The 15146-nt window shown below is 45.8% G+C and overlaps 1 long non-coding RNA gene and 1 pseudogene across 3 annotated transcripts in view; both read right to left on the bottom strand.

The window, feature by feature from the left end:
* LOC133749760 (uncharacterized) overlaps positions 1–15146 on the bottom strand; it is a 63585-nt gene that overhangs the window by 19806 nt on the left and 28633 nt on the right. The gene's annotated exons all lie outside the window — the stretch shown is intronic.
* LOC133746581 (aurora kinase A-like) lies at positions 692–10469 on the bottom strand (annotated as a pseudogene).

Raw genomic sequence — 15146 nt, 5'->3', positions numbered from 1 at the left:
ACTGCCCCCACACCTGGGCATTCCACCCCCTGCAGTATACCAGGGACGTTCCGAGAACTTGTGTGTGAAGTAAAAGGCAGTGAGAGTTGAAGTGCAAGTTCAGGGAGAAAGAGGGGGTCAGTTTTGGTCACAGGGTCTAATAGGTCAGGGACGATACCTGTGAGGAGGATGTGTGCTGGCCTCGGAGGGGTGAGAGAGGAGTCATGGTCCAAGGAGAGAACTGTGGCCGCTCTTAGACAGCAGAAGTCCTCCACAGGGGCAGACTGGAAGCAGGGAGGTCCACTGGACAGGAGAACCCGAGTGTGAACTCATGGAAACCAGACCCACAGAAGGGTCCAAGGAGAAAAGAGCAGGGATCCCTGAGCATGATGTGTGCTGGCCTGCCCACACCCCTGCCAGTGCCACAGCTGCTGTCACCGCGTCAGCAAAGCAGTTTGCTCCTCTTCCAGCTGACCTGTCAGCCTTGTGAAGCCGAAATCGGAACAAACCTCCTTTTGTCGAATCCATACATCTGTAAGTCTGTGAGGTGTGTATTGTTCCTAAAGCCCATCTGTTCACAATGAAACAGCCACCAGAACCTGCTCGGCTTAGACTTTCAGCCTGACCTCTGTGTGTGCACCCAGCAGCAGACCGTGGGAGACTGGCGCACTTCCTCAAGGGCTGTGCTGTGCGACAGAAGCCCTTGTTCTCTTTATTGCGCCTGAGTTCCCACTGCGTCCAGGAATGTGTTGATTTCTCCCTCACAGTAGCCCAGGGAGGGAGGTGCTGTGTTCTCCATCCTGCAGAGGACACCAGGGCGAGTGGGCAGCGATTCAGCGTCCAGGCTCACACGACTGGTAAGACGTTAGCTGAGATTTTTTTTTTTTTTTTTTTTTTTTTTGGACAGGCAGAGTGGATAGTGAGAGAGAGAGACAGAGAGAAAGGTCTTCCTTTTTGCCGTTGGTTCACCCTCCAATGGCCACTGCGGCCGGCGCATCTCGCTGATCCGAAGCCAGGAGCCAGGTACTTCTCCTGGTCTCCCATGCGGGTGCAGGGCCCAAGCACTTGGGCCATCCTCCACTGCCTTCCCGGGCCATAGCAGAGAGCTGGCCTGGAAGAGGGGCAACCAGGATAGAATCCGGCGCCCCAACTGGGACTAGAACCCGGTGTGCCAGCGCCGCAAGGCAGAGGATTAGCCTGTTAAGCCATGGCGCCGGCCGTTAGCTGAGATTTTAATCACCAGTCTAACTCTAAAGGCTATGCCCTTTCTTCTAAATTTTCTCTATTTTTAATTGTTAAGGGAGAATAGATGGTCCTTTGGAATGGTTTGTGTTCTACAGTTTCTTCAAAGGTACCATCCATTGGGATAAAAAATATATTGCACAGGCCGGCGCCGCGGCTCACTAGGCTAATCCTCCGCCTTGCGGCGCCGGCACACCGGGTTCTAGTCCCGGTCGGGGCACTGATCCTGTCCCGGTTGCCCCTCTTCCAGGCCAGCTCTCTGCTATGGCCAGGGAGTGCAGTGGAGGATGGCCCAAGTCCTTGGGCCCTGCACCCCATGGGAGACCAGGATAAGCACCTGGCTCCTGCTATCGGATCAGCGCGGTGCGCCGGCCGCAGCGCGGCTACCGCGGCGGCCATTGGAGGGTGAACCAACGGCAAAAGGAAGACCTTTCTCTCTGTCTCTCTCTCACTGTCCACTCTGCCTGTCAAAAATTTAAAAAAAAAAAATATATATATATATATATTGCACAAGTTTTCTGTCACTCACACACTTTAGAGTCTGCCTGGCTGGGAGCTGGGCACAGCAAGGAAACGCTGGTCGTCTGGTAAAGAACACAAGCTGTGAACAGGTGCCCGAGAGAAGCAGTCCAGGAACCAAGTAGGCTCTTCCAGAGACTCAGAACTAGAGGAGGAGCAGAGCCCATGCCGTCCACTCCACCTAGCCATGTTCCCCTAGGCCAGCACCACCACACCTGCGTTGGCCAGGCTGCTTCCTCTTCGCCTACCCTCCCACACTGAAGCTGTCTCCTGCCACTGGTCTCTGCTCGCAGGTAAGGAACGAGAAGAGTCCTGCTCTGCTCGCCATCCTGACCTTGAGGCTCCCCGCTCCACATTCCAGAGCCTTGTGGAAAACGTCCCACCCACATCCGCACCATCAGCCACTTCATTTGCCCCATCCTGGCTTGTCTCTTCCAAACTGCTATCCCCAAAATGTCTTTATACTACTTCTGAGTTCTGTAAATTCATGTTCCTTGAATGCTAGAGTTAGAGAAAGAAAAAATAGAGCTTCACAAATGGAATGTGTTAGTGTAAATTCCGTAAGTTTTTTTTTTTTTTTTTAAAGGCAAATATAATATGGGCCAAATGATGTGCAGGAAGAATCAGAAATGGTATCTGAGCCTGCCTGTGCTGTTATTCTGGAAGTTGCTTGACTTCTACTCACTTCTACTCACTGGTCTTGAGCAAGTTACATCCTTGGTGTGCCTCAGTTTCCCTTCTGTGAATATGTACCTCACCAGGTTAAGGGAATTAAATGAGAACATATGCTCATGAGGCCAGTACTATGGTTAACACCCTGGCCTAAAGCACCAGCATCCCATATGGGCACTGGTTTGAGGCCCGGCTGCTCTACTTCCGATCCAGCTCTCTGCTATGGCCTGGGAAAGCAGTAGGAGATGGCCCAGGTCCTTGGGCCCCTGCACCCACAGGGGTGACCTGGAAGAAGCTCCTGGCTCTGGGATGGCGCAGCTCCGGCTGTTGTGGCCAGTTGGGGAGTGAACCAGCGAATGGAAGACTCTCTATCTGTGTAACTCTGACTTTCAAATAAATAAATCTTAAAAAAAAAAAAAAAAAGAACATATATGCTCACACAAATAACCGCTGAGGCTCAGCCGTGAGACCGTATGATGCCATCAGAACAGGACCAGTTGCTACCTAATGTACTTACCTAAGTTTCTACTACAAGTGGGGAAAAGATTAAAAGCAGGGTATACACAAGAGGGACATGGGGACAGCTGCTTTAGGGCAGAGTCCTCCTGGAGTAGGAAGCCAGAGCATGAGCAGGAATCCCAGGAGGTGCAGGAATCCTGGAACGTGGGTTTGGAAACTTGAGATGCATCATGTTTCTGGAATAATGCTCATCAAGTTCACAGTGGCTGGTTATCTCGATGAGGACAGGATAGAGAAGATCAGTGCGGGTAGGTACTCGTCCACACTTTTTTTTTTTAAAAAATCAGTTTGCAGTTTAAAAAAAAAAAAAAAAAAAGAAAACCAGACAAGTATGTTCTACCATAGATAAGGGTTAGTGGCCCAAGATACCCTAATCACACCATCTTGCTCTTCACAGGGGTCAGGGCTGACGGATGGGACGCAGCATAGATGTGGAGCTTTCCCTCACTTATTTCTGCCTAGAGTCTGCTCCTTTGTGCACTGCTCACTCTGTGCCGCTTGCTTCTCCAGGTTTTGTCTTTTCTGCCAGCCTGAGGCTAGGGCCCTTCAGGGCTAGGGCCCTGTGGTATTCGATCATTGAGCACCTCCTGCAGTTCGGTACAAATCTTACTAAAAATACACTGAATAAACACATGAACAAACTTGGATACTGCTTATTATCATGATGTCTTCTCCCTCCAATTCTCTCCTGTGCGGTGGGGATGGGGGATGAGGGGTAGAAGAGATAGGGTCAAAGAGAAATGCAGAACAGTGGGAAAAGAACCCTTTACAACTTTAGAGTTCTGTTTCAAACCTTCAGAGCCATAGAAACTCACCAATACGGTGTTAAAAAGAATGGATATTTCAAGCTTCTTAATAAGAAAAAAATGGAGTTTGGGATTTTTTTTCTTTAATGAGATAAATAGTGAGTGGCTGGGTTAAAATTTATATATATTATACGTGACTTAGAACCTAAAGCAAAATCTTATAGTAACTGCTTTGTAAACTTTAGTGTATACAGGTGTGTCTTGCTTTTAAAATACAGAATACAGCAATGGTTAATTGTGAAACTATACATTAATTAGGTGGAATTTAATTATATTTTCCACCTAAAGATGACACAAAACAGTATTTCAAGAGCTTATGAAGCAAGATTACATGGCTGTTGTTGCTCTGCTTGAATTCCTTGACAGTGTGATGTTGGGGAAAGAACTGTTGAGTGGGTCAGCAGAGCTCACCTTGGAAGACAAATCACACAGACAGCGCTGGGGGTGGGAAGGAGTGGAAGAAGCATCTGGGCTATAAAGATGCCCAGTGAGGGAGACAGGACTGGCAGGAAGCAGAGTGAACAGAGCATGGTTCCTATGTTGGTTCCTCCACTCCAGAGCAGTGCGCCTCACTGGCTGGTTCCATCCAAATGGAGATGCCTTGCACTTCCATATCAGATCCCACATCTCTGCCTTCTTTTCACATTCCAGATGGGCTTCAGTGACTAGGCCAGAATCCAGCGGTGCTCCCCACCCCCACTAAGGACTCACAAAGTCTGTCAATTCATCCGGATATGCTGCAGGCCACCCTCTTGATTGCCACCACCAACTGTGGCCTCGCTTCAGCTCCCACTGGAGCTTTTAGGATCAAGACCAAACTCCTCAATGTGTATCAGTTTAAGCTGCAAGGGGGAGGAACCCCCAAACAGAAATGTCAGACAAGCTAGGCGGCCGTGGCCCAGAGTGGGCATGGACATGTGCACCCTCTCTGTCCTGTGGTCTTGGCCTTATAGCTGCTTCCACCTCGTGATCCAAGATGGCTGCTTGGATCCGCCAGCCTGCAGCGGGGAGGGTGAGACTATAATCATTTCACTGCATAGCTTCTTTGTTCTAGAAAGGCTTAAAGCCTGCACTTTGGAGGCCACCAGACTTGAGTAGCCACACCTGAGTGACCTTGACAATTACTTAATTCCAGTCAACTGAGTCTTGGGCTTTTTTCTAGCTTTAATATAACAGTAATTTCTAAATATAGTTGTTATGAAAGTAATTGAGATAACCCACGTAAAACACGTGTGCCCAGTAACTACTACAGTGATTACTGTCATTACTCTCTTTCAGGACTCTTAATCTCTTCTTTCTTATATCAGAACCACCCTGAGAATGGTGACAGGGTGACCATTACTTTTAATGGTGTAGCTGGTAGTACAGCGTCAACTTTCCTCCCTGAAGCTTTGCTGGACTGTGGTATCTGGATAAAGATGTCTGCCTCACCTCCAGGACGGAGTCACCCACTGTGGCTGCTGCTTGACTGTGGCATCGCATGCTTTGTGCAGGGGCCTTCCTGGGTCTCTGACACTGCTGTTCCCTTGAAGTTGTTCCACTGCCCCCAAGCTAACCGTAGCAGAGGGACAAAGTGGGGAGATCACACCGCCCTTTCTACCCACCACCTAGCTTCCCACACTGCCACACACAGGGTTAAGCACATGAACAGGCACTAGCAAAGAGTTTGGCATTGAAAGGAATTCTAAGAAAATGTTTGATGTAACTGCTCCTCAGGGTCCAGGAGAAAATAAACCTTTTTCAGGAATTCCTCATTCCTGTGGCCTTGCTTCTATTTCAGAACTCTGTGTGTCCTGAGACTTCAGTCTCTTATCTGTCTGGTCCCTTGGAAGAGGCTGATAGCACCTTCAAACTGCATGAGAAGTTTGATAAAAGGCCAGAGTTAGGGAAAGCAAAAGGGTTTGTGAGGCATCCTACAGCCAGCAACAAAGAGGAGATTTTACCATCCCTGAAGGGCCAGGAAGGGAGAAATGATCAAATGTAGAAGAAGAGTGTGGAGAAGCCCTCTGGCCTGCAGCTGCAGCCTCCATCCAGCACAGGATCCAACCACCCCCAAGGAAGAGCAAGGGGAGTAAGTGCTCCCTCCTTGCCTCTCTGCCTGCCTCCCAGTGCCCCACCGTGGGTCCCACTGGGAGCTTCAGCACTTGGGAGCACTCTTGGTCCTGTCCACAGAGGTCATTCCCCCAGGAAGAAAGCGGAAAACAGACCCATGCGAGTAAATGGAAACTGTGCAGCTCAAATCCTCTACCCCAAAATCCCCACAGCCACCTTGGGAAAACCAGCTCCTCCTAGAGGACAGGCTTCATCCTAGGACACAACTTCAACAGTCCACAACAACTACTGAAGCAGTTGTCCCCAAGTTTGAGTTGTGCAGTCATGAACAACAACACTGGAGTGGGGAGGGGGTTGGGAAGTGGGGAGTAGATTTTGGCCAACCTGTGGGGTTGGGGAAGGGCTTTGACACTCCAAAGACAGGCTAGCTTCTCTCTTGGACTCCACGTCATCTTCCTCCCATTTGTATCTATGTCCAAATCTGTATACTACATATGGCCCATCCTAACTACCTCATTTTAGTTGAATACTTTTTGAAGACTCTATTTTCAAATATAGATTTATTCTAATGTACCAGGGGTTAGGACTTCAGACATGAATTCTGATGGCAGGGAACACAATTCAGTCTCTAACACTGGAGCAAGTACACGATGTACATTTTCCTGAGACAAAGGACTATCAGTACAGTTTGTAAATCCATGCTAAACACACATTTTTCTTATTACAGAATTATCTATCTACAGAGATATCCCCTGGATGAAGGTGGTGGCTCCTTTCACAATAGATGAGGCTCCTGCCAGATGAAATTTGGAGGCAGAGCTTCTGCCTCTACCCATACTCTGAGAAAATCCTCAAGGATTAACTTGAATACTACATGGGTGATGGGATTAAGGGTGACGTTTTCAGGGCCAGTGTTGTGACCCAGTGGATAAAACTGCCACCTGCGACACCAGCATCCCAAAGGAATACTGGTTTGAGTCCCAGCTGCTCCACTTCTGATCCAGGTCCCTGGTAATGTGCATGGAGAAGAGCAGCAGATGTTCCATGTGCTTGGGCCCCTGGCACCCATCTGGTTGCTGATTTCAGCCTGGCCCAGCCCCAGCCATTGTGGCATGTGGGAAGTAAGCCAGCAGATGAAGACCTCTCTCTCTAACTCGGCCTTTCAGATAACTAAGTCAATCTTCTTTAAAAAATGGTGACTCTACTACTTTTATTCCTTCCTCAGTATTTCCTGAGTATTAGGATACTGAACCAGGTAGGTAGTGAGGAAGCTGACAGGGGTAAGGCAGGGTCCTTTCTGTCAGAGGAGAGGTTACTGCCATGGAGACATGCACTGTGCCAGCGCCTTGGGGTTCACGTTCTGTCTCAGACACGGTGTGAGCTCCAGGTGGGAGCCCCAGGCAGCAGTGCAGACTTACTCTTGCCTCCAGGAATCGTCTCTTCCAATCAGTGATACTGCATGACCTGAACCCCACAGTGTGCCATGGACCCCTTTTGCTTTCTGGGTGCCCCTCTGTAAAGGTCGTTTCCAAGGCTTACATCAGACTCTAAGAGGGTTGCCCTGGGGCTACTGGAGCCACCATGTCCAGTTGCAGGAACAGCAAGTTAGGAGGGCTGGGTGGAGTTCTAAGTTCTTGGCTTGTTTTGGGAGTGAACCAGTGGATGGAAGATTCTCTCTCTCTCTCTCTCTCTCTGCTTTTCAAATTAATTACTTTTTAAAAAAAGTTACTCAACTGCCAATACACGCCATTTCTTGTAGGAATGGGAGGATGCTTCCTAGGAAAGAACCAAGAGTTGCTGGAGAAGCTGATAAATGCCTACACATTTGGGCTTGTTTTTTTGGAAGCCGGCACTGTATTATAAATAAGCTCAGTATAGACTACCTAATGATGGGAGCCATATACAGACTGTAAAATGAAGGGCAAGTTCGGGTATTCTAACCCCAGCTGAGTTCACCTGAATGCAGCCAGAAGCGGCGTGAGCTGTACAGTGTGGAAGAGAACTGCCTAGCTGAGCCCAGTCAACTCACGGAATCATAAAAAATGAATCATTGTTTTAGCCACTACATTTCAGTGTGGTAGTTGTACTATACTATCTTTTTTAGACAAACATACTAATTAGTGTATTTAAGGCTTGCACACACGCCTTAGCTGCAATGCAGAAAAGTAAGCCTTTAACATTTAAAACAGCTTTAAGAGTTGGTGTCTTTTGTGTCCCAAGCAAGACCTGAGATAGAGATAGAGCACATGTTCCCATTTTACAAAGTGACTGAGGACTAGAAACCCAATTCAGTTTAAGAGCATTGATAGGCACTTACTAAGGAAATGCCAAAAAAGAAAAAAAATACAAGTCTATAGAACAATCTTTTTTAACATTTAAGAGAGAGAATGACAAATTCCAACAGCTTTACCAGGCTTAACCACCTCATCAGTAACACACATACACTCAGATACTTAGAAGGTTACTGTACAGCTATTTTAACTGCTCAAGTCAGTGCAAAGTGGTTGCTTTCCCCACAACCAGACGCTGAATTTGTCTCACGCAGGGACACGGTGTCCAGCACAGGCTGTGGTGACCACTTCAGTCAAACCTTGCTCCCAGGTTGTGAAGCCAGTTGAAGCTGCATAACTCTGTGGCTACTTTCACTCCAAAGTGTCACGTTTACTGAAGAGGAGCTTTCGGAGCAGGGAGGCTCAGGCACTGCCTGCCCAGGAAAGCAAGTATTTCCTGTAGCAAGCACTCGTCATTGACGTTAGGCTGTTCACTGCAGGAGAAATTCTGTAGAGTCTGCCTGGCATGAACAGCACCCCTGGCCCGAGAACTCCTCCCTGCTGAGAGATTAAGACTGTTTGCTAGGGCTGGCACTGGCATAAAGGTTAAGCCTAGCCTGCAGGGCTGGCATCCCATAAGGGTGCTGGCTTGAGTTCTGGCTGCTCCAGTTCCAATCCAGCACCCTGCTAATGTACCTGGGAAACAGCAGAGCATGGGCCAAGTGCTTAGGCCCCTGCTACCTACATGGGACACCAGGGAGAAGCTCCTGGCTCTGGCCTGGCCCAGGCTGGCTATTGTGTCCATTTGGGGAGTGAAACAGTGGACTGAAGATCTCTCTCTCTCTCCTTCTTTGCATTTCTGCCTTTCTAACAAACAAATAAATCTTAGAGAGAGAGAGACAGAGAGAGAGAGAGAAACTGTTAGTTGATGCTTTGTTTCGGCAGTTTGCGAGTTTTACTGACTTTGCTGTGACCCAGGGGTGCTCAAGTACTTCTCCCAAAGTGGGTCCTGTTTCAACAGTCTTGAGATGAAGTCCCTCAATTCCTCTGTTAAAAATCAGAGAATGTGAATTCAACCTGTGATATTCTTTTGTAGGTCTCTTGGTATGTGTTTGCCTCATAAGGAGGCTTTCCAATCAAAAACTCTGGGCAAAGACTTCCAAGGCTTGAGATCCACTCTTCATCACGTGTGAGGCCTTTACATCATCGTGAGGGGTTGGGGCAGCCAGTCCAGCATGCTGCAGAGTGGTCCTCCTGGACACAGAGCATGTACCAACCACCTGAAGTCTGTCATCTTAAATTCTCCAGCCGACCCAAGAAGCAGGCTCTCTGGCTTCATGCCTCTAATGAGTAACTCTTTGAATGACAGTGAGATGGGATATCTGCCAATCTGGGTATGTAAGTAGCAATTTTCAGCTCATCAACTTGGAAAGTTTCACAGGTTCTCTATATAGGCAGTTCCAAGCAGTACAAACTCCAGAATCAGGTAAACTCTGGTGGCATAACGGAAACAGCCATAGAATCTGAGAATATTAGGATGCCAAAGCTGGGACTGTATTTCTACTTCCCTTTGGAGTCGATGTTCCACTCCTGTTTTTTCCAGCTGAGCTTTAAACAACACTTTAAGGGCCATGATAAACTTGTTTTGTTTTTCTCTTGCCAAATAAACATTACCCAACTTTTTTTTACTCAGGAGACCAATGTCCAAATCTTCTGAAGTACACTTTTTTTTTAAGATTCTTCCTTTTTCTGGTTTGATGGGGCGGCTCACTCTTTGAAGTGTTCTTCAGTGGCCTGGAGACAGTAGGGGTCCCCTGTCTGCCTGCTTCTGAGTGGGGATGAGAGCCTATGCTTGTGAAGGGACATGCTGAGACGAATCTGAGGACACAAGACCCAGTGAGTCCGGCCACTACATGTGACACGCATTCTGAGAAGGAAAATGTCGAGTCACGGAACATGTTTTGGGTCATCACCAAGTAGAGCCTTAACAGACCCTGAAATGCAGTTTTCTTTCTGTGATGCCAGCCAGCCCTTGCCTCCAATTCAAGGCTGCTGAACCCTTCCTGGAGGTCAGCCATCTGTCTTCTCTTTATAAAAGATGTGACAGAGAGAGAGAGACAACGAAAACTATATGGAAGAATATTTTTCATCTGCTAGCTCAGTCTTCAAATGCCCATAATATCCAAGGCTGGGCCTGGCTGTAGCTAGGAGTCAGAAACTCCATCAGGGTCTCCATGTGGTAGCAAGAATCCAAGTATTTGGACCATAATCTGAGACTTTCAAAGTGCATTAGTAGAAAGCTCGATCAGATGCCTGGAGCAGCCAGGACTCAAGCCAGGCACTCTGAAATGGGATATGAGCATCCTAAGCAGTAGCTTACTTTACTGCACCACAACACCAACCCCGCCATGCGACGATCCTCTCAAACTCTTAACAGCACTCCACGTAGTTGATCATTCCTTCTTGATCTACTTAAATATTCAGCTTACATACTTCCATTTTCTCCTCATTTTCCTCCTACCTCTACCTCACTGGCTTTTCCTTTTCAATCTTGTTGCCCTATCAGTTTCTACTTATCAAAGAAGAGGTCCTTGGAATTCTTCACTTCTTAATTGATACTCTCTCCTAGGGTGATCTCATCTAGTCGTCTAAGTTTAAATACCATCTGTATGTTCACAACTCTAGTTCTGACCTCTTGTTCAAATGCCAGACTCAGATATAAAAGTCTACTGGGGAATGCCACATGAATGTTGTAGGTATCCTCCAACCATAAAATCCTTCAGGAGGAGTTTTTCAAGATGGTGGCATAGGAAGGGAGCTTACTGCTCTAGTCTAGGAGAGGATAGTTTAAGAAAAAGTGGAGAGGAAAGGAAGTGAGCATGAGAATTGCCAACAGCGCAGAATAAACCTCCCCTCTGATAAAAAAAAAAAAAAAGATTTACCACACCCAACTTGGGTGTCAGTGTGGACACTCCCTTCAACCTGGATCACTAAGCAAAGCTCCCTGACCACACTCAACACATGATTCTAGATATTCACTGAAAAAGCAGACACTCCACTAGACCACAGAGGCACAGTCCAAAGATAAAAGCCATCACGGGGGAAAAAACCCACCAAGTATCACCATAAATGCTTAATGATAAATGCAAACAAGAGTGAGGAAGATAACATGAGGCCCCCAAAGGAACACAACATCCAGTACTAGAATGTGAAGATGAAGAGATTGATGAAATGCCAGAAATGGAATTAAACTGATTATGGGATTACTTAGAGTTAACCAGAAGAAAATTCATGAACTAAAGAAATCCGTTTGGCTCAGTGCCAGCCTTTGCAGCCATCTGGGGAGTGAACCGGGGGATGGAAGACCTCTCTGTCTTTCTGCTTCTGCCTCTCTGTAACTCTGCCTTTCAAAAAAAAAATTTTAAAAAATAAATTCATATGACATGAATGAAAAATTTTCCCACAAATTAAGAACTTAAAGAGAAATCAAAATGAAATACTGGAAACAAAGAATTCAACAGAACAACAGCAAAAAAAAAAAAATGTGGTGGAAAACCTTAACAACACACTAAGTGAGGCAGAACAAACAATATCAGAGTTAGAAGACAAATCTCTGGAAAATTTTACAGTCAGACCAAAAAAAAAAAAAAAAAAAGGAAGAAGAAGAAATTAGAAAACTAAAAAATGGTGTCAGAGATTACGGGATACTATCAAATGACCCAACATACTGGTCTTAGGAATTCCCAAAAGCATGGAAAAATAGAGTGGATTAGAAGGCCTTTTAGTGAAATAATTACGTAAAACTTAGTTAATTTGGAAAAAGAAAGAGACATCCAACTACAGGAATCACACAGAACTCCTAATAGACACGACCAGAAGAAATCTTCATCACAACACATTGTAGTCAGACTCTCCACAGTAAAACATAAAAGGAAAGACTCTAGAATGTAGACCGCAGAAATGTCACATCACTTTCAGAGGATCTCCAATTAGACTCACAGCTGACTTCTCATCAGAAACCCTACAGGCTAGGAGAGAATGGCGAGATATATTCAAGTCTTAAGAGAAAAAAAAACTGTCAACCCAGAATACTGTATCCTGCAAAGCTCTCATTTATGAATGAAAGTGAAATAAAGACCTTCCGTAACAAACAAAACTTGAAAAAACTTGTCACCACACATCACCACACACACCTTACAAAAGATGCTTACGCATGTGCTGCACACAGAAACATGTTCATCACTATGAAAGAAAGTGAAGGCAGAAAATCTCCCAGTAAAAGTACAATAGAAATCCAGAGTAAACAATAGGAACATTTGTGAGAAAATGGCAGGGCCAAGTCCTTACTTATCAATAATCACTTTGAATGTCGATGGCCTCAACTCTCCAGTCAAAAGATACAGACTGGCTGAATAGATTAAAAAACAAAACCCAGAGTAGATTATGATGGCAGAATAGGGAGGGAGCTTGCTGCTCAAGTCTAGAAGATAGATTAAAAAGTGGAAAGAGTGCAGTCTCAGGGAATAGGTAGAGAGAAAACAGAAGAGGAAATTCTACATAAATTGGAGGAACACAGTGGACCTATGTGGAGGGTGAAGACACGCACGACTTAGGACCCCACCAGTGGAAAGCCTCTGCACTAGCGTTGGAGAGCAAGGTGAGACCAGACTGCAGTAGCCTAAGCCACTGGTGAAAAAGCTGCAGGAAGCTCCGGCAGTTTCAGCCATCTGGCGAGTGAACCAGCGGATGGAGGACCTCTTCCCTCTGTAACTCTTTCAAATAAATAAAACAAATCATAAGGGAGGGAGGAAGGAAGGAAGGAAAAGCTGCAGGAAGAGCCTAGAGGGAATCTGGCTTGGAGCCCTGTGGGGGATAGTGTACCCAACAAACTGGAGGAGAAAAAACAAAGAGGGGCATGTTTTCTCTCTGCCCAATCATCCTGCGTCCTGTGGCAAGCTGACAGAGCAGGCGACATTTTGGACATATGTAACAGGTGCACCAGCTAAGTGTCCGTGCCGAGTGACCAGCCAAGTAGAGACTACTGAGTCTGGTGGGAAGGACAGACAGGAGGCTGGGTGCTCATGACTGTGGGATGCTTGTGTGCAGGGACTCTGAAAACACTGAGGCTGTGTGGGAGGGCTCAGGGTGTGGCTGGGACTTTGGGCAGACATTGTGGGAGGCTCCACATGATCAGGGCTCCCTGGTTACCTGGCGAGAGACATTGCTGCGGAATCTGAGCTTATACTCAGTGAGGACTGCACAAATACTTTGTGTGGTCCTTGTGACACAGCGGACAGATAATATACTCACTGAGGCCTGCGTCCAGGCACTGATCTCCATAGAGGAGAGGAGCTCAGCTGAGTCTATGCCAACAGACAAGAAGAAAACTTCCCTTTGATTAAAAAAAAAAAAAAGAGGTTTACCACACCAAACCCAGGTGTGTCACCTCAGGCACACCCTTCACCTTGGAGCACTGAACAGCGCTCCCTGGTCACTCTCATCACATGCCTCTAGTTATTGCCTGAAAGTAGACACTGCCTAATCCTATCAGACATAGTCCAAGGATAAAAGCTGCCACAGCGAAAAATCAAGGAAGAAACCAACAAGTATCCACACAAATGCCGAATAACAAGAAAGACATCATGATATCTCCAAAAGAACACAACACCTCAATAACAGATTGTGAAGATGATGAGACTAAAGAAATGCCTGAAATGGAATTCAAAAAACTGACCATAGGATTACTTAGAAGCAATCAGAAGTGAATGTAAAACTAATGCAATCCATACATGACCTGAAAGAAAATTTCTCACATGAAATTGAGACCTTAAAGAAAAATAAAAATGAAATCTTACAAATGAAGAATTCAATAGAACAAATGAAAAATACAGTGGAGAGTCTTAACAAAAGAACTGGTTAGTAGAAGAAAGAATATCCAACTTACAAGACAAGCACAGGAAATTATACAGTCAGACCAAACACAAGCAGAAGAAATTAAAAACCAAAAAAACACTGTTGGTAATCTACAGGATACTATGAAATGACCCAACAGATGGGTACTAGGAGTTCCTGAAGGCATAGACATAGAAAAAGGAATATAAGGCCTTTTTAGTGAAATAATAACAGAAAATTTCCCCAGTTTGGAGAAAGAAAGGGATATCCATACACAGGAAGCACACGGAACTCCTAGCAGACATGACCAGAAAAGATCTTCACCACAACACATTGTAATCAAACTCCACAGTAAGACATAGACAAAAGATTCTAAAATGTACACAAGAGAAATGCCAGATAACTTTCAGAGGATTTCCAGTTAGATTGACAGCAGACTTCTCATCAGAAACCCTACAGGCTAGGAGAGAATGGTGAACATAGTCCAAGTTTTAAGAGGAAAAAAACTGTCAACCCTGTTAGTAAAATGGTGCCATCTTCCTAAGCCAAGCCTGGCTTACTAGAAGTCAGGTGACTAAATAGCCCAATCACAAATGTCAGTTCCACCCCAACCCCACTGCTGCTCCCACTTCCTTACCTCTGCAAAGCTATATAAGACCTATTTTCCCGGTACAGGCTGTTGTTCTCTCTGTGCACGGGGAGACAGCCTATAGGGTTTCCTCCACCTCACAATAAACATTTTCCTTTACTCTGGTGTTTGGTGTGTTTTGTGGTGGCTTTCCTTTAAAACCCAGAATACTAAACCTTGCAAATCTCTCATTAATGAACAAAGGTGAAATAAAGATTTCTCATGACAAACAGAAACTGAAAGAACTTGTCACCACCTGTCCAGCCCTGAAGAGATACTTAAGGATGTACTATACACAGAAACATGGTCATCACAATGGAAGTAGGAAAAGAGAGGAAATCTCCCAGTAAAGGTACAAAGGAAATCCAAAGTAAAACACAGGAATATTTACAGAAAAATGGAAGGGAAAAGTCAGTAATTATCAATAGTCACCTTGAATGCAAATGGCCTCAACTCCCCAGTTAAAAGACACAGACTGGCTGAATGGATTAAAAAACAAAACCCTTCTATTTGCTGCCTACAAGAAACACATCTCAACAACAATAATGCATGCAGACTGAAAGTGAA

The sequence above is a fragment of the Lepus europaeus genome, chromosome 1 (assembly GCF_033115175.1).
Source record: "Lepus europaeus isolate LE1 chromosome 1, mLepTim1.pri, whole genome shotgun sequence".
NCBI classification, from domain to species: domain Eukaryota; kingdom Metazoa; phylum Chordata; class Mammalia; order Lagomorpha; family Leporidae; genus Lepus; species Lepus europaeus.
The sequence above is the reverse complement of the archived record's forward strand: the minus strand, read 5'-3'. Positions and strand labels throughout refer to the sequence as shown.